Genomic DNA, 19,336 nt, shown 5'->3' with positions numbered 1-19,336 from the left:
AGGCATGGACGCCCTCACGATATTGTTTGTGACTAGAGTAAAGAGTTTACTAAAGCCAAATGAGGGAGTTGTGGCTGGAGCAGTAGATTAGAGCCAGGTCATGAGAGGCCTTGGGGTTCTGTGAGTAATGTGCATTGAACTTTGCACTGGGCAATAATCCAAACAGAGTTATTTTTTCGGGAGGCTAATCTCAGATATTATATGAGACAAATAAACGTAGAGAGATTGAAGGCAGAGAGAAGAGTCAGGATACTGTACCAGGATGCTAGAAACAGGAATAGAGAGGAAGGAGCCAATGAATTGATTGGACAATTCATTGCATTTGAGAATGGTGCTCAGGTCAAAAGTTATAGATGGTTGGATTATAAGGATTTGAGAAGATGGTCTGTCTCTCTAGAAATAAAGGAGTCTAACAGAGAAACAGGTTTATAAAGATAATATATGGTAAAATACCAGGGGCACCTTCAAATAGAAGATGACCCATGTCCCCATTTGTCTTTTTCTTTGTTACAAGCAAAGAAATTTTTTAAAAAATAAAAAGAAAGATAGTGTGCCATATTGGTTAGGGGTTAGTAACTTGGATTTAAATCTCTGCTCTGCTCTTAACTAGCTGTGCACTTGGGTGAGAATTTTAACCACTGTAAGTGAGTTTCCTGATCTGTATCATAGAAACAGCAAGAATACTCATCATGTAAGGCTATTATGGATACCATGTAGTATTCAATATATGCCTGCTGCTATTATTAAAATTCTAAAAGGAAGAAAATACTGTAAAGCATGTAATTCAGTTACTATTTTCAAAAATATAATTCAAAATTTTCATCAGCTCTTTTGATGGATTGATGGATTAGTAAGAAAATATCAATAACATGTTATAATAATCCAGGTAGTGGTTACTAGCAACCATGTAAGTGCTAGAGATTTCCTGTTGGACTTGATATTTTAAAAATGTCCTGAATCACTTAGGCCTGGCTCTAAACCTGTAGGTATGAGTCTAGAGATACCCATGCAGTGGGTGGGGACACTACATAATATACACGATGGCTTACAAAGTATCGAGTAAGTGGAAACAAGGCTGGTGACTTCAACAAAAGTTGTAGGCATTTTCAAGTGAGAGCAGCAGAGTATTCATAAATTGAGATAATTTCATGGATTTACCAGAATCCTAGCTTTGTATATTAACATGTTGTTCTCATGCTTTGGAAACTAGAGTGTAAATAGATATATTTTATGTCATCATCATAATAATTGACTCAGGCCAGAATCATGGAGCCAAAGTAATGGGTAAAATTTTGAGGAGTAACAGATTTGATTTAGATCAATATCTGATCTTAAATTTAGCTTTCTTCTATTTTCATAACAGGGCTTTCCAAAATCTCTCTCCTCCGGTCAATATTTTATGTTTTTTTTTTTCAATGTGCAAAATATTCACCAAATTCAAAGGGTTCAAAAAATAATGGAAATCTTATTATTGTTTAGCATGGGAAACACTCCTTCTTAGATATTGGAGAATTCAGTTCCCACCAGAGGGCGCTCAGGTGTTACTTAAGTCACCTTAGATTTAGGTTTATAACTCCAAATGTAAAATTGAATTTTCATTTTTTTACATTTGTAGGTGAATTTAGTTAGAGATTTTGGGGGGTAATAGAACTCTAGTGTTTAAAAGCTTGAGTATATCTTGTTTTTCCTTTTGGGTTAAAAATAATTGCCCAAATGACATGGTAATCAGAACCTATTAACAAAAACAAAACAAAACAAAAAACAAATTAAGAAAACTCCCAAACCAAGACCAAAACCAAAACCAAAACCAAAAAAAAGTTCAAAGTTCCACCACCCCAAAATCGATTGTTTTTGTTTTTCAGCAAACACTTCCAGTTCCGGTTCATTGCAGATTTGGGAGCCACTGTTCCTTTTCCATCTCATCCACCTTCTCTGGAACCAGGTTACTGAGGGGGCAGGGTGATAGGAACACTCAGTTTCAGGGCTTGGGTGCAAGGTGCTGACACTCTTGTAAGTTCTGCTTTCCAGGGTGTTCCAGCCTTCTATGAGGCAATGCCAATGGCTCTCAAAGTACCCCTACCAGCAGCAGCAGCAGCAGCACCTGAGAACTGGTTAGAATGCAAATTCTTAGGCCCTACACCACACTTACTAAATCAGAACATCTGGGGGTGGGGCCCAGCCATCTGTATTTTAACAAGTTGTCTAGGTGATTCCTATGTACACCACAGTTTGAGAACCACTTTGTTTCCACAAGGCAAGCTGCTTCTGGGCAGTCAGAGCCTCAGTATTATTGTTTAGACCCTGCTCTGAGAATCAGGAGCAGATTTCTTTTCAGACTGGGTCTTGCACTCTTAGGCAAATGGTAGTCAGTGTCAAAGTGGTTTTCTAGCTGCTTCAATCTTCTAAAGGAACTTGTCTTTCACCAGTTTAAGCAGGGGCACCAGCACATAGAAGGAAGTTTTGGAAATAGATTACTTATGTGTAGAGCAGACCAAGAGAGTCAGTTAAGAATTAGGAAAGAAGCATAGCTTAGTGGTTAGGCCTATAAGATTCTGGATCCACCTTCCCTATTCAAATAACAGCTTGATGTGATGCATGTTATTTTACCTCTCTGTAACTCAGTTTCCTTATCTGCAAACTGGAGATAATAATGGTACTATTTTAGAGGATTGTCATGAAGATTAACTTAGACAAGATTTCTAATTCACTTAGAACAGTCCCTGATACTATATAAGTGTTTAAATATGCTGTGCTTTGCACAAGTCTACCATCCTTCCAGCACAATCCTACCTTCTTTGACTAGCAACAAAACAACCATAATCATACCTTTTTCTCAATTCTTATGGGAAAATCTTAATATAAACCATCACTATCACATTTACACAGGTGACAGGAGTCCTAGGAGCTTCTTTTGAGTGATATAGAGCTTTTCTTTTAATCTCAGCTCTCCCACCTAATAGATGTCTGACTTTAAGCAGATTAGTTGACCTCTCTTTAAATTTCACTTTCTTTTTCATTTGTAAAATGGGAATTCTAATGTCCAGCTCGTAGGGTTAGTGTGAGAGAAAGGAAACACTATCAGAAGGTAAATCGTGGGAATAAAGCACCATTATCTGTATACTCCCGTTCCAGAAAGTTTAGTAAAGACTATAGGATAGTGCTTGGCGCATAAGAGGGCTCAATACACATTAGTTCCTTTTCATTCTCAGCTTTATACATTTTAAGTATTCGGGGACCTTTGAAATCACCAAAGCTAATTGTGTTCTTATATCACATACTTTCAGCTTCACACTCTAACTCTTGGATTTCTGGCCTGCTGTGACTAGGAGAGTTGTGTTTCCCCTCCTCACAAAGGGTCTTTTAGATCAGATTTTCTAGTCAGCTCTTTTCCATTTCTTTAGGCTGACTTTTCCCCCAGATCAATAAGCTTATATTTTTAATTGTGGAAAATTTGGAATATTCAATAAAGTATAAATGACAAAATGAATGTCGCCAATGCCTCTCCAAAAGTAAATATCATTAATATTTTGGTGAATTTCCTGCTAGACTTTTCTCTTTACGTAAATAAAATTGCTATCATAAAGTATGTCCAATTTTCATTCCTGCCTCAGGGCTCCTATAGGTGCAATCCTCTTGGTCTGGCATATTTTTCTGTGACCTGGAATGCTACTTATTTCCCCACCTCTTCCTGCTATGCCAGCCATCTCTGATATTTCAGTTGAGGCTAGGTCTCTCTGTTAGACACTTTCAGAGCATGCTGTGCTCATTCTAGACATCATTACTCCCAGTTTGTACTGATATGTTTACTTGTGTGATTTTGTAAGTAGTATCTATCTCCATGACTAAAATGTAAGCTGCAGGAAAGTAGGAACCATGTCTGGTTTACTCACAACTGCATTCCATGTGCCAGCACAATGCTGGGGACATAGTGTGCCCCCAAAACATACTTTTTGAGTGAATGAATGGGTAAATGGAAAAGGTCATAAACATTTTTCCATGCTGGGTATGATTTTGAACAGCTGATTTTAACTGGCATGATTTTAACTTGTTCATGACAGGGGAATAGGTGACATGTTCTCTCAGGACTTCAGAGGACTCCATGGATTTCTGACGCAATCTGTTATGGTGGCAGGATCTCTAGGCTGGGAATCAAGAAACCTGCATTTTTCTTTCTGCTCTGCCAGTTCCCGTGACCTTGAGCAAGTCACTGATCTTTACTGAGTCATATTTTTCTTATTTGCTCTGCTTCTATCCCAGGGAATTTCATACATCAAATGAAATAATGCATATGGAAATACTTCTCAAATTGTAAAGGGCCATGTAAATATGTGGCAGGCCTTAAAAAGATATTTTGCTTGATTAATAAATAGAACCACTTGCAAATTTGCACTCAGGCTCCAACTTTCAAACTTGAAATTGTGTTCCTCAGAGAATCCCGTTTCAAAGTTTAATGATTAGAAATAATTTTGAGTATGAACGTCCTAAGTAGCAAAAAATACATTATAACCACTATTTTATTCTTTAAAGACATAGTTGTTTGCTTCAATTTTGTATTTAAAGATTGCAATAAATTATTATGGTAAGTTGTGACAATAGGAACTTAGATTTCTGTTTCTTTCAAATTTCAATTGGCTGATGCAGTCAGGATATTTTTGACAAACTGGCCAATGATTATAAATTAAATAGATTATTTTAAAAACCCTCAGTTTTCAAATATACTTTCTACCTTATTCAACAAGCAAGGAATATACTAAGATTTGAAATTTCCAAAATGAAATTAATATCTCTGTGATACAATTAGTGTTCACATTTGAAGGCAGGATGGAAGAAAGAACAACTTCTACCAGTATCTCAGATGTCAGAAATTGGAATAAGTAACCTCTATGACTAAATTTTATTGGTTGCTTCTTTGGTAGTTTTCCATTGCATCTTAAGTCATTTCCTTTACGTTTTAAGTGATGTGAAGGTGCTTGAAGTGTACATATTGAGGAGGTAAACATTTTGGAAAACAGATAAGAATTGAAAGTATGATAGAAGGGAAGAGCAGTCTTTTACACTCTGTGGAAATTGTGAGTTCATGGATAGAATGAGGTAGTGTTTGTTGATTTTATTAATTACTCCAACATATTCTGTTGAAAATGAACAATTTTCTTTTATTTCTTCATAATACCACATAGTAAATGCATAGCATTTTAAAAGAGGAAAATATTTTAAAGGTTCAATATCCTTGTTTCATAGATAATATCTAACATTTACAAAGAAATTTACAATTGCTTCCAGATAACATGATTTCATAGAATCTTCAGAACTCTAATATTATCCTCAATTAAAAATGAGGAAATGGAGACTCAGAGCTTAAATGACTTGTCTAAGGTCACAACGATAATAATAATAATGATGATGATGGATAATATTAATCGAGCACTTACTCTATGCCAAGGTCTCCTCATGCATGATCACATTTAATTCTCATGATAATTCTATTACCTCATACATAATATGTGACAAGCTGCGATTATATGTTAGTGTTAAGAAACTGGTATAACTGACTTATTTTTTCATTGAATGCTCTTGTATAGGCACAACTTAAATATTGAATAAATTAATGTGATTCTATGTTTTTAGCTTGTGTATGTATGAAGCCAATTGATCAAGTAAATCGTATTCTCATTTTACAGATGAGAAAGTATAAAGAGTTAAGACTACCGTAATAGTATCATAATAGCTAATGCTGACAAGCAGAGACAAGGATCCAGTTTTTGGCAACAGACCAGGTTCCTTTTCTCTGACATATGTACCTGAGTGTTGGGTGGACAATTCGTGGGTAAGTGCCAAAACTAAGGACAAAGAGGTATCAAGTACCCCATATTCTGAATATTGGAGATCAGGCATTGCCAGCAGGATTTAGTAAGAGTCAGACAAACTGATTCTACATCTCCCTGCACCGCCCCTCCCCCATCAGCATTGGAGACTGAACCACTCCTGTGCCTAATCCACTTAAACTTTCAACTAGAGTAGGGGAGATGAACGTGTTGTTAGAGTCCTGAGTTTTTTGGCTTAATGGAAAGTACTGTGACTCCCCCTTTGAAACCAGAGTGGGTGCTCCGAGGACCATCTACAGAGATTGGGATTAAAAGAGGAGAATATTTCATTTCTTAGTCATTGCACCAGTGCCTGTGCAAGTAAGAGAACAGAGAGTCAAAGCAAAATAATGGGGCAGAGAGAAGTGGGACAGTGGAGCAGCCTGTATCCACCTGGTGGCATGGCAGCGATGTGTAGATTTCCTAGGGGTCAAAAAGCCTCCTCCGTGGAAAGTAGCTAGACTTGAGCCGACTTGCCAGTAATCTACACAAGAGGCCATAAGGATAATTCCAAGGATAGCAACTGAGGGGATATTAGAAGAGAAGGTGGAGACAGCACCCTGGGAAGGCCTCTCACATGTCTCTAAAGAACCCTCATATATGTACCCTAGTGTTGGGATGTCTGCCACACAGAGGCCAAAAAGCAGCATTAGCCAAGAGAAGCCCTCAGTGCAGCACTGAAGTAGACATTTGTCCCTTCCTATCTCTGCTTCTACTGTAAGCCAGGACCCCCAAGCCTACCACTCAATAGAGAAGAGAGGAGAAGTGAAAGAGGAGACCCAGTTCCTTCTCCGTTTTAGGCCCTGGCCATAAATGCCTGAGCTGCAGGAAGAGAGAAGCTGAAAATGAAGTTTTTAATTGGACTGGACTTCTTATTAACATGGTCATTTCAAAGCCCTGGGAGCTTCCCAGAATATTGTTATGGGATGGGAAAGAAAGATTCAGCAGAGCAAGATTAAGGTAGTAATTGGAAAAGAAGACATTTTAGTTTGTTTCTCTCTCCATCTTTCTCTACCCTCTTCCCCCCACCAAAGGAAGACAACCTGAAGTCTAATTTAAGCTCCAAGTACAAAAATCTCTAGGTGTTTTGCCTTCTTCTTCATCAGGTATGGACACAACTCTTCACAGTCTAATGATTTAAGGGGTCTGCTTCCAATACAACCAATATGGAAGTGTGTAGAAAAAGCAGGATAACTTCAGTAAAACTCTCTTTAAAAAAAAGAGAGGCTCAAATACAATCCGTAGCTTTTCCTGGCGCACAGCAGGCATCATATTTCACTGATAGGAATTTTAAATTCTCCTTTCCCTGGTTGGAAGAGAGACTCTGGATAGAGAGTGTAGGAAGTGAGGTAGGTCCCAGGAGCTAATCGCTGCCAGACTGTTGAGGGACTTTTAGGATTTTAGCTTGTAGGCAATGGAGAAAGAAAGAATCATTGAGGAGTTTTGAGTACGGTAGTGACACGATCAAGATTGCTTTGGTAAAATTAATTTAGAGGTGCTATGCAGTCTAAATTCACAAATCTTAAAATAATGCCTCAGGGAGAAGTTTCCTCACATAAACTGAAAGTGATGCTTGAAAAAGAAATGCTAACAGATTCTACAGTAAAAGTCCACGTATAACCCAGATTTGCCTCTTTCCAAATAGAAATTATAAGTTGTTTCTAGGCACCTACATGGAACAAACAGGGCGGTTCATGTTGTGTCACTTCCCTGGCATTAATTCCAAACTAGAATGAATGAGCTTTTAAGACTCATTTGAGAAGGTTTGTAATAGAAGGAAGGCGTGGTAGGTAGAGAATGATAGGAGTAAATTCAACTTGAAAAAAATCAGAAAAAGTAGGGAAAGCATTTTTAGATAACAATAATCCTTCGTTTACCTGTGCATGGTGGAAGAAATAATAAAAATTACTGTTTAAATTATTTTACTACCGAAGTATTTTACTACTGTAAATCCTATATAAGTTAGCTGGTTAGAAGTTTGTATAGGCTGTGAAGCATTTTTATTTGAAAAAAGGATCCAAGTTGTGGGGTAAGTGAAGCTGTGAGCCTGCAGCACCACCTGCTATTGTGAGGGGCCTTTACTGTTTAAAATATGAAAGAATATCCTTTTCATAGTGATAAAGCCTATGGGATTTTTCCTTAGATGGCCTGGAAGAAATCCAAGATGAAACCTGGTGGAAAAATTGATTATTCCTATTTGAAATTTTAGGTATCAGGATTGAATTTGTATTTTACTTATTCTTGAGAAACATATGATAGAAATATTCCTCACAGTCAAGTTTTTCTTCTCTAGTCTACAGACTTGAGTGAATATGGGCGAGTGAAATGTATAAAAGAAAACATTTTTGAGGTAGGAATAGATTCATCACTGAGTTTCCCTGCCAAATTCAAAATTAGATAGTGGAAAAATTCTATTTATTTTGAGTTTGTGAATCTGCCAGCAAACTGTTGGGAAAAATAAAGACAAGCCAGATGAGCACTTGGGTTATGGAATGAACCATAGATGACATATGACTGAAAATTTTTAGAGAAGAATATAGTTTTTCCTACTTTTATTTCCCAATTTTAGTTCAGAGTTTTAATAACTTTGATTTGCAGCACGCTTTTCTCTTGTACTGAACTATAGCAGAAAAATGGAAAACACAGCCTATTGTAGTGTTGAAATCAACCTTAAGGGTCAGGAAATTGAAAATATCAAGTTTCCATAGTAACTAATTTAGTCAGATCACACATGTTGTTTTTGAGCCATTAGTTTACTCTTATGATGTTAAGAGAACATAATATTTACTCTGTAATGTGGTTAACGTTATAATGCAAAGCAACTTCATCTTTTCTACATGTACATTTTAAATCATATTATTATGATAGGCTTGGCATTTGATTGCTTGTGCTATTTTGGAAAATGTGAAAACATTGTATAAGTTTTTTTTTTAGTTTTTTTAAAGATAATTAAACCAGAAATCATGAACATATCACAACTTAGAAAGATGATAAGATAAATATGAACTGGATTTTGAAAGTTTGCATCAAGATTTTTTGCTGAATTTCTGAGAATTTTATTTCCAGCTGGGTAGCTTTGATGTGATCTGATTTTAGATTTCACAGTTATCATATTCTATCTGGTATATCCTTGATATCTACTAGGGATTTGTCCCAAGTCCTTTTTGAATTCATGAATAGTACTATAGCTCTATCTGTTGGCTGATATTTTGGGGCCCACTTTTCCACAAAGAAGCCTTTCCTCCACAACTTTATAGGAGTTACTACAAAGATAATCTATGTTCTCAGAGGGACCTCTCCCGATGCATACACCAAGCACATCTTCACGAATAGTCTTCACATACTGGTCTTACATTGTGTGTGGTTCAAATTTGCTTCTTAATAAAATGATAAATGCTACATGTCATATCTTCAAGGCCACTCATAATTATTACAGCTGTTAAATAACCATACATTCCTGGGATAGATGCTACTTGACCACAGTGTATAATTCTTTTTGTATGTTGCTGGAGTTGGTTGGCTAGTATTTTGTTGAGGGTATTTACATTTATATTCATAAGCAATGTTGATCTGTAGTTTTACTTTCTGGTGGTATTTATGAGTATTAGAGTGTACTCTCTTCAAGTTCCCATTCAGTTCACTCAAATTAATAAAAACAAGTTAATTCAACGAAAAATGATAGTTTTGCTTTTTGATAGATATTATGAATATGAATACAATTGATTTGGTTGACTGGATTGTTCACTTTTGCCTATCTGAGCATAACTAATGCTAGAAATTAAATTCAATTCAAGAAGTATTTATAATGCCTATTATGGTAGGCATTGTGCTAGGTACCAGGAATATATTGATGAATAATGAATGGTAGTAGCAGTAATAGTAGTAGTACAGTAATAATAAGTTGCATAGTGGGTAAGAGTACTTGGATTAGATTCCTACCTCTACCACTTCCTAACTGACAAGCCACAAGCAAATTACTTGACCTTAGTTTCCTCATATGTGAAATGTGGCTACAAATAGCATGTAATTTATAGGGTTGCTGTGAGGATTAAATTAAGTAATATATGTAAGTAGTACTGGCAGTTGGTAATTGCTAGATGAAGTTTAGCTATTATTATTGTTGTTGTTATTATTATTATTATTATCATCTGCTTTTCATGTGCCAAAACTTATATTACTTCATTTAGTTTTCATAACAACCCTGCTGAGGAGGTTTGTGTTACCTCCATTTTTATAGCTGAGAAATCAGGGTTTATAAAGGCTGAGTAACTTGCCTGAGAGCATTGATGTGTTGATGGGTAGAAGCAGAATTTACACCCAGAATATGCTTGACTGCCAAGCCAGTGTTCAAATATATTACTCTACACAGCCTGTCCCTGGCTTAAAGGAGCTCTCACCTAGTTTTTCCAGGAAGCCCTGTCCAATAACTAGCTTAGATTCTTCAAAGTTTCCAGAGGAGGTCTTTTGGTGCCATATTCCAGTAACTTGCTCCATTAAAGTTCGTTAGAAAAGTAAAAAAGTATAATACAAATCTCATCTATTGCACTGGAACTCTATTTCTTCCTTAGTATAGAGAAGAAAACATATCTACTCATGGATTAACCTAAAGTCAATACAGTCTAGTATATTCTCTTTTACTCAGAAAATTCATTGTTTGATGGGGACAAAGCACAAATTATATATGAAAACTTTTTTTTTTTTGCATTTTTCTTTAACGTTAAAAAGCTCAGTTATAGAACCAAATCTTTTGTTGTCTTTTTGGATATTTTTTCTGCCCTTGATTTGATCTTGTTTTAACATTATTTTCAGAGTCTCCTGACTGCCTGCTCATGGGTTAGTTTCCCAAATTTTGTTGTAATTTTTAAGTGCTCTCAGTTTTCACACCACATGATGGGCATAAGAGGTCATGGAAATGTGGAGAGAAGGTCAAAAAATGATGTGAAGGCAAAGTTATAAACATTTAGGACCAGATTGGGTGCACAACTTCTCTTGTGAAGAAATCGCTTTTCTGTGGTTAAAAATAAGGCTATCATTTTTGAGGAAAGATAACAGAACTTTGAATGCCGAGGCATCAGAGGAAGGAATTTAAGTAGACCAAGACAAAAGAAAGTAATACAGAATGAAGGTAGGATAACTCTATGTTTCTACCAAGAGATATCCCAGGACTTAACAGAAGTCTTATATGCCTTTCAGGGTAAATGATATAGAAAACCAACCTACTTCTCTCATGAGAAGAAATTATCCAGCATTTTCTTTCCTTCTCCCTATCTGGTGACTCTTATAGGTAATAATTTTGAACACTAGATCAAGGGATTGGACTAATGTTTCCCTTAAAAATAAAGCCTTATGGATAGTATATCCAGAATCAAAGTTCTTTATGAAAGATAGATGAATACCTAAAAACTAGGCAACTCTGAAAGGAAAAAAAAAGTCTTTATTTTAAAGGAAGAAAATTCCAGTGCATATCAAGTATGACACAAGGCTGATACCCACCCAGTGGCCAGATATGTTTTCCTGAGGGATTTTGTTGTGTTTATTCATTCCTGACTTTTGGGGTGGCCCTTCTGTGAAGAGTTTCCTCATCCCAGCTGTTATGATGTTTAATCTAGAGCTGCCAACTTCTGATCTGGCGGTTCCAAGACACAGGGTGAGGAAAACAAAGCTTTTCACTATTTCTGAATCCTGTCCCCCACCCGCATTGAAATTAGTACTTTCATCTTTGGTCAACCCTAAATTGTTTTCAAACCTAGCTTCATCTCTCCTCTCCTCCGGCATAGCAGAACAATTACTAATGGTAAAGATCCATGTCCATGTCCAGAGTTCAGATTACTTATGCCCCACGCAAACCTTAATTTATTTTTATTTTCCTTTTCTAGCCTTCTCCTTCCCTCCACTCAAGTAAATTATGGTGGTTTTCTTTTCAGGAAATATTTACTTGAAAGAGCTTTAAAATATATATAAATTAGATTTTGGTTTTTCAACTAACTAGGGTGTATTTTTTCTTAGGAAAAACAGGGTAATCTTTAAACAGGATAATCATCTAGTTTTGATCCTAATGTTAGTTCATGGGATGGCTTGACACTTCCAATAAGGGAAGTTGTGGCATTTCATTTTTAGAAATACACAAGGATAGCTACTCCCCATCCCCTTCTGCTCTCGGCCTGATCATTTAATGTTAAGGTGGAGTGGTCCTGACTGGTCTTGTGTTTTATACCTGGCCTACTACAGGACTGGGCAGCTAAGGAATTAGGGGTAAGCAGAGTTAATACTTGAAGGCAGAAAGCAGAGTGCAGATACAGGTGAAGAAACAACCCATTTTACCAAATGTGGAAAGGCATAAATCTTACACTACTGTATCATGTTGCTTTTTTCTGGTACATTCAACGTGCTATTGTACTGAGAATGAATGAATCTACCTATGGCAATGGAAGGTATTTAGAAGATTAGATGGTGAAGTAGGAAAATGTGGTTCTTTGGTTTTCCTACTACTCCCAAGTGTCTGGTACAACATGGCTGTTCCCACTTTGCTTCATTTAAGAACCCCACCCTCAGAATCCCCACAGATTTACTTTTAGGTAATACTCCACACTCTGAATCTTTTCCTCATCCTTACCGTTCATGGTAAATATGGATATCCACTGACTTGAAATAATTTAGTGTCCCCTTCCCTTATACACATCTGCTCCCAGTCATATATAGCTAGCTAGCTGGTTAGAAAAATATTAGCATTAATATAATATTTTGCATTAACAATAGGAATCTTTTAGAATTAATTCCCTTTCCCTAAAGAAACTCTGCTACTACAACAAACTGATGGAAATTTTGGATAATATCAGGCTAATTGGACAGATGTCTGAAGTCGGTAGGTCTTTTAGTGTTCTATAGGATCTTACCCGTAAGGTCAGACAGAACTGCCTTTGAAGCTTTACTTGTTTTCTATTGAGAAAAATTGCTATTATTTCCATCAAAAGCTTGAAAGAAAGCTTGAAAGAAAAATACAGATTTGTAAGGAAGTATAGGTCCTTATTTTAAAACTGTTTTAACAACAACACCAACAAAAAATACAAAGATTAAATGGTGTTCCTGATATTTCATAGTAGTCTAGATAAGAAAAACACAGATTCCTGTTTCGTTTCTGCTATTTTATTCTAGAACTTTTTGTATACTAGGACTTTTGACAACTCTTGTTCATGTGTCATCGTTCTTTATCTTCTTTCTGTTTCACATGTATTAGTTATATTTTTGTTTCCATATATAAAAATATATTACTTCCAAATAGTTGAAATTCCTATTAAAGGTTTTTATTTATTTTTTATTGTTTTTAAATATGAAGGTAAGAATCTACTATTGGCAGAATGGAAACTATTCAGGAGATCCAAGTTACATTTATACTATTATTGGTATTGACATTATATTTGTCTCATCCCTAAAATAACAAATATGGTGGAAACCTTTTATAAATAAAGCTTGTGTTGAATGGATTCATGTATTTGACTTACAAACTAGGTATGACGTCTTCAGAATTTTTGTGTTAATGAAAATATATTTTGTATGACATGCACCTGAATTTTTTTATAACTCACTTCTGCAGCTGGCAAGTGAGGGAAGCTTCATCTGTATTTGCAGCCGCTCCCCAGCGCTAGCATCACCGCCTCAGCTCCACCTCAGATCATCAGGCATTAGATTCTCATAGGAGCCCTGGTCTCTGGTGCAAAAAAGGTTGGAGACCATTGCTATAATATATCTAAGACTGCGTCTGTTAAATGCAAACAGAAAAAAGAAGAAATCTTGTCAGAATGGAAGTGATACACTTGATGATCAGATTGATTTAAATATTATTCATGGCATGTAGCCTAGTCCATGTTGTAGCTGTTTCTTTGACTTGGACTTTGTAGGTCTTCCACTGCTCAGCTACATCATTTGCTAATGGATCATCTGGATTGGGAGCACTTAACAAAACCTGGATCAAAGCAGAACTGTGCGGATCTGCAGTGCTGGGGACCACTGATCTTTCAAAATATCTAAACATAGTCTTCCCAGCTTGCCTACATTAGGATGATAAATTTTGGTCATGAAATGTACTTTAGGGGTTGTCATCAGGTATTCTTCTCAAAGGAATAGTTCAAGTTTCAAAGTCTCTCCCTCAAAGTGGGAATCATGGGGACCAGCAATGACCACAGGAAAATAATGTGCGTTGTTCTCGTCTGGTTCTGCTTGAATTCTGGGAACTGGTTCTGCCAGCAAACACTGGGTTTCCTTGATAATCCTGTGTGAGGCAGCCTGGTCATCTTGTCAGATCCCAAGTTCGGCCTCTGGTCTCGTCTGGGGCTCTACATTTTTCTCTCTCCTTGTTTGCTTTTTTCCAGATTGACCCAAGTATATTTTAAAAAATAATTTTATTTTTTCCTATTAGCTTGGTAGTTATGTACTTTATGTACTTTAGTTTCAGTCATTTAGCAATTAACTTAAACATTACAACATGCATAGTTTACTTATCAAATTCTAAGGTTAATAAAAACTTTATCCTTCTTCCAGATTTTATAAGCAATTTAATATTTCATTTTCTTTATCCCCAACTTTATTTTTTTTCTCTACTTTGACTTTTTGGGTAAATCTTTTACTCCATTGAAATGGAGAAGGCAATTTATAGAAAGACAAAATAATTCAATATTGTTAGATACAATTCTTACAATAGTTTTAACTCGAAATTCCAAGTTTACTTAATGTGTCTTCAATTGATTTTCAGAGCTGCTAAGGAACATTTCAGTTAGTGTATAAATTCTTATGTTTGGACTTCTAAAGATTTTTTAAATAAATAGTGCTTTGTAAGGGTTTTTACTTTAGCATCTTTATTGCAGTGGAACAATTCCAGATATATCCACTTATCCTGTATTACGCTTGTCGGGCACTTATAATCAGAAGATTCCTGTATGTCTTTATTTTGGAAAAGTTTATGCCATTTCCTCAATGTTTTCTTTGTGGCTCTTCCACTAGATATATGTTGGAGACTCCCAATTGATCCTCCATATTTTTAAATTGCTTTTTCATAATTATGTTTTCACCTCTGTCTCACTGTAATAGGATCTGGGTAAATTCCTCAATACTTTTCCATTTTATTAATTCTCTCACCACTATCTCACCTATTAAAGTTTTAACTAAATATTTTATATCCAGGATTCTGTTTTTTAAATGCCTATTCTCATTTCTGCTTTTTTTAATTTCATAATTCCTTGTTTTTTCTTCCCATAAAAATGTAATTCTTTTCTTTATCTCTTTGAGCATCGTAAAGTCATGTCATGATTCCTTTTTTATTTTCATTTTGTTGCTTAGTTTTATTCATGTGTTATAAAATTTTGATTCGTAGACTCATCTTGAGGGAAAGTTTTTTTCCTTTGTATTCACTCATTCCTTCCTTTCTACTTTGTTACAGTTGTCTCTTCATAGACCTGTTTGTCCTCTATTCAGAATCAGATCTTATATGGACAGCTCAGGGCATTTATTATCACTGGTGATTTGGGGATAGCACAGATCCAATGACTTAGCTAATGGCAGCTCAGCCCGTGTCCTGACTGTGAGGATAGCTGCTTTTGTCTCATGGGTGGGTACATAGTTTTACATAAGCTGTAGCATCAGGCAGCAGTTAGTTATAGCTTTTTCCAGCCTCCTTTCCATTCAGTCTTTTATTTCAAGCAGTCAGACTGACTCTTGTTTTCTGTCTTAGACAGGGCATTTTAGTCTTCATTACTCATAGTAATATAAGCTCCTGGCTGCCTTTGCCTGCTGCATCTATCTGGTTTATTCTTTGTGTTTCGGTTAGAATTTTCTTCTGTTCAAATGTACAGGCAGACAAGGTATTTGCACATCAATGTTCATAGCAGCATTATTCACAGTGGCTAGGACATGGAAGCAACTGAAGTGTCCCTCGATAGATGATTGGCTAAAGAAGCTGTGGTACATATACACAATGGAATATTACTCAGCCATAAGAAGAGACGAAATACTGCCATTTGCAACAACATGGATGGACCTTGAAATAATCGTACAAAGTGAAAAAAGCCAGACAGAAAAAGTTGAAAATCACATGATATCACTATATGTGGGATATAAACCTAAAAGCAACATATGAACATGACAAACAAACAGAGACTCATGGACATAGACAATGGACTGGTGGTTACCAGAGGGTAGAGGGGAGGAGGGAGGGAGGAGGTAGACAGGGGAAAATTTTTAAAATAATTTCTTCAATTAACAAAGTAAATAAATTAAATAAAAAAAAAGAAATATATGAGCAGAGACTTTGTTCTGTTTAGTGCAGTATCCTGTGTCTAAAACAATGTCTATCACATAGTAGGTACTAAATAAAAGCTTGTTAAATGAATGAATTCATAAATAAATGAATAAATGTTTGGTTATTGATCCACAGGGATGTTTGATTTTTTTTATATGCTTGGCTACATCTTTTTAGATTTTCATTTTTTACATTTTATCCTTCACTGCTATGCACCTCTTTGGGATGGAGAGTGGCTCAAAGCATGAATATGCAACATCATCTTTATCTGAAGTAATGGCCAATTATATATAGTTGGTTAGTTAGTTAATTATTTGCTTAATAGAGATGGATAGTGCATGCTGTAGTTATTAGTACTTACTGTATCCCACACAGTCTTAAAATGCTTTAAAGTTTTAAGAATTTGCGTTCCACAAACTTAAACTAGTTTACTAAGCACATCTTGATTCAATTTTCCCATATGTTCTAATGGTGGATAACATTAAAAATTTCACATTATATTTAGCATGATAGAAACCTGCCAAAAATAGTCATTGAAGACAGCTTGTCTAATTAGCCTTTTTCCGTATGATTGTAATTGTGAACATGGTGGAGGTTCTGCAGAATATAACATGCCCAGAGAATTAGAAACATGCCACCAAGGAGGATTTGGCATATGTATTAGTTTTCTCTTGCTGCTGTAACAAACATCCACGAATTTAGCAACTTACAATATCCATTTGTTATCTAACAGATCTGTAGAACGGAGTCTGTAATGGCATAGCTGGGTTCTCTGCTCAGGGTCTCACAAAGCCAAAATCAAGGTATCGGTAGGGCTGCATTCCTTTACAGCCATTACTGGGAAGAATCCATATCCAGGCTGCATAAATTATGCCTTTTTATTTTCAGTGTCTTTGATGCTTTGCCATCTGGGACCTTGCTGACTCTGGAGAGACTGCCCCTCCCAGGGATAATGAAGTCCTAGAGGGTGCCTTTCATATTCAAACTAACCAATTCAGAGCCCATACCCTCCTCTATTGGACTGTCACACTCAGAGCCAGTATCCGCTTGCCCTAATCACCTCAAGGCCAGGTAGTAGGCAACTAAGGCCAGCCCCTCTGCCATGAGCCTGCTGCAGTTATTCAGACTAGACAATCCAAAATCCGTTTACATTGTCTTGCCCATTCCTTCCCATGGAAACCAAAATAAAGGCGATTGCCTGCATTTTCTCCTGCTCCCACTGCCTCCTCACTAACCCTGGTGCTTCTCGGTGTGGCCTCGTGCGGTGTAGTGTGCCCTCTCTTTTTGGTACCTGCGAGTAACAAGCTATCTTTTCATTGGAAATTGTCTCCTGATTTGTTGGCTTCACCATACCTGAATAATAATCTCTTTGAATCCCTTTGGCATGCTCTTCTACCACATCTCTCTGACTTCCTCTTCTGCTTTTAAGGAAGGGCTCATGTGATTACATTGGGTCGACTTGGATAACCCAGAGTAATCTCCTCATTTTAAGGTCAGATGATTAGTAATCTTAATTACACCTGCAACATCCCTTTACCATGCAATATGACATAACCATGGGGAGTAAGATCATAGAGACTAAAATTCTGCTTACCACGGAATTTTAGAAGTTAAATGATAAGCACTGGCTTCAAAATTTGCTTTGGGAGAAGACTGTGAGAAGTTGTAATATGTTCTTAACTGTTTACATTGCTGGCTGCAGTCTCTGAGTTTATATGTTTAGAATTTCTATGACTAAGATAGCTTTAGGTATTGTATGACTGAAAGAATTACACTGTAAAGAATTACTCAGGTACCAGTTTTGTGCTTATCATGCATAAGGCCAACATATTAAGCTTGCCTGACACTTAGATTATATTCTCTATTTGAAATTTCTTGTATTTCTCTAACTTGTATCTTAGGTGTTTCTGTGTCCCTTGATGCACATTTACCTCCACAAGACTCCTTAATGTGCATCATATTTTTCCATGAATGCACATTTATATTGACTTTGCCTACTTCCTTATATATTCACTGGGGAAGAAATTCTGAGGCATAATTATATGTCGATAGTTTAAAAGGTCTGACTTACACTGCCTAGTACACAATTAAAAATACCTCATCCTCTGCAATTTAGACAGGGCCAAATAATGCAAATGCGAAACATTTCAGAAGCAAATATTTTTCAAGATCATTTTTCCCCATTACCTAGGGGCTTTTGGAAATGGCGGCAAGTGTGTTTTCTTGCCCTGTGAGTGATCATTCTTACTTCCACTAACCTTGCTTTACTATGCCCTTTTTTCTTCTCTCCTCCTTTGTTCATCATTCTTTTCTTTTCTTACATCTACTTCTTGCTTTCTCCTTTTTTTTCTATCTTCTATTTTTTCCTTATGTGCACATCTTAATCCTGCTTTATGGATTTCACCTCTATATGATTTAAGCACTCACTTTATCCTAGTTTTTCAATTTCCATAGATTACTCTCTTATTTTTTCTTTTCATTGTGTTTTTTCAACAAGCCTTGTTTCCTTATATCATGTGTTTCTCAAACACAGTGTTTTACTTCAAAGTAGACTATGCAATCTTTTTGGTTTTTTTTTGGAGGGGGCGTCAGACAAATCTATAGTATCTGCTAGGTGAGGTAAGAGAAGTAAAATTAATGATAAATAATTGGCAGTGTGAACTTAGATTTCTTAGATATAGGGTCTTCCTCACTCAGAGTGGCTAATTATGTTTTCTCAAGCTTTATCTTTAATTTTCCAACTGCAGAATATTATAGATTAGAATAACATGATGAAGATAGATAACCACTCAGAGGTTAAGCATTTTTGATTTTCTTGCCAAAACAGGAGGGCATGGCAGCCTTATGAGTTGGCTCAGGTTCAGAGACATGCTTCTCATGTTTTTCATGCCTTTATAAAAGAAGTTCAGAGTTGCTCCAGCCCTAACATCTCATATGCCAAGAGTTCTGAATTTATCCCTGTAGGGTACACTGTGGTTAGTACACTATGTGCTTAATGAGTCTCTGTTTGGGGATAAGGCTTGACTCTGAACTGTCATTATTTTTCCAATGTAAGTAGATTTACTGTAGCTTTGCCACTTGCTTGGTATGCTGCTATGCTGCTGCTTTAGTTCCTGAAAGATTGGGAGAGTTTTCATTTGGCTGTGGTAGTTTCAGCAAAATCAGACTTGGCCTTTGCAAAACCTTT

General features: G+C 36.3%; 1 pseudogene; it reads right to left on the bottom strand.

Moving 5' to 3' along the window:
* Positions 1–13,689: 13,689 nt before the first annotated feature.
* On the bottom strand, positions 13,690–17,500 carry LOC120622153 (ubiquitin-conjugating enzyme E2 N-like; annotated as a pseudogene).
* Between the last annotated feature and the right edge of the window lie 1,836 nt (positions 17,501–19,336).

Source organism: Pteropus medius, unplaced genomic scaffold (genome assembly GCF_902729225.1).
Source record: "Pteropus medius unplaced genomic scaffold, Ma_sr-lr_union100, whole genome shotgun sequence".
Taxonomy (NCBI): domain Eukaryota; kingdom Metazoa; phylum Chordata; class Mammalia; order Chiroptera; family Pteropodidae; genus Pteropus; species Pteropus medius.
Note: the sequence above shows the minus strand (reverse complement) of the source record. Positions and strands in the feature narration are given on the sequence as shown.